Source organism: Octopus bimaculoides, chromosome 2, assembly GCF_046866305.1.
Source record: "Octopus bimaculoides isolate indiv1 chromosome 2, ASM4686630v1, whole genome shotgun sequence".
Taxonomy (NCBI): Eukaryota; Metazoa; Mollusca; class Cephalopoda; order Octopoda; family Octopodidae; genus Octopus; species Octopus bimaculoides.
Window position 1 is genome coordinate 108,460,287 of NC_142929.1, and position 1,499 is coordinate 108,461,785.

Genomic DNA, 1,499 nt, shown 5'->3' on the forward strand with positions numbered 1-1,499 from the left:
TCTAATAAGGTCACGCGAGAGAGTGTTTTTCTGTTGTTTCTGGAGCCCCCCACTTTTTTTTTTACCTATGAATAAGCCTGTTTTATCCACGCCAGTTGGTCTCGACTTTAGACCTCTCTGACCACTCAAAACACTAACCAATCAGTTTCCAGCGACGACGTCAACACGACGCCACTACTTACACAAGCCAGAAACCACGGTTCCTCTCATCACTGTCTGTGTGGATTGTTTCCACCACGAAAATAACCTGCGAGAATCTTCTGTATTCAAGTAACCGGTCGCAGTATCGTAGCCTCAACTTCTTCCCACGACATGTGACACTTCAGCTCTGCTATTCGGCCACAACCTCTTATGTACAGACATTCTATCTACTGTGTAACTCTACTATGAACTGGTATTTTCCTATCTTTGTGTTCTGACGCTTATCGTCCAGGTTACAGACTCTTGTTCCATACTCTGTATTTCTCATTCACACACAAACACATATTTATGTATCCATACTCTTGTTCACACGACGGCCTGTCATATATATTGTGTTATTATTTATATTGCCGCATTCACGCACACACAGACGCACATTTTACTACGCTAAATAAACTTATCCTATATATATCTTTAACGGTTGTGTCTCTCTCTTTCCTCGCTGGTATTTCCTCGCATTTCACATGTGAGCCCTCGCATGTTATATTATTATGTTTTTGTGTCGACTGTGCGACGCGTTAAAAGGAAAAAGAAAACATGGCTAAGACAAATAGTCTAGAAGCCCAATATGTTAAGTGCACATAACATCATTTCCAATATATTAAGCGCACATAAACCTGGATAGTAAATAATTATGTGCACTTAACATATTGGGCTTCTAGACTATTTGTCTAAGCCATGTTTTCTTTCCTTTCTCTTCTTCCCTTTGTTTATATTGTATACTCTTGTTTTTCACTCTGATAAAGATCTGTTGCCTTAATTTGAATCCCCTATGAAGATGAAGAATTTTATTCTCGCATTTATGTATAGGCTGCATTCTAGTAATCTGATTAGAAACAGCTGTTAGCTTTGTTATGCCTTGCATTGTATCAATAAACAAGCTTTAAAATGTGGTCCAATCGATGTGCTGGTTAATCTATGTTTTTCTCCATTTTCTAATTATTTGCATTGGCTCTTGATAAACTTTTGTTTATCCTATTGTTACCTGCGCTCGACGTATATGGTGTCCCCGCACACCATTGCCCGGGGATAACACAGGTAACGGATACTGATAGTATATACGGATATTTTATCCCTTAGTCGGTTACTACAACCGTTAACTCTCTCTCTCTCTCTCTCTCTCTCTCTCTCTCTCTCTCTCTCTCTGTAAGGGCTACGCCCGAAACGTCATACACTCTCTCTTTCCTTTCCTGAGCGTCCAATAATACTATCCATATCACGTCCTCACTTTGTTGTTTTTTTGTTATTGTTTTTTTGAACTTATATATATATATATATATATATATATATATATATAT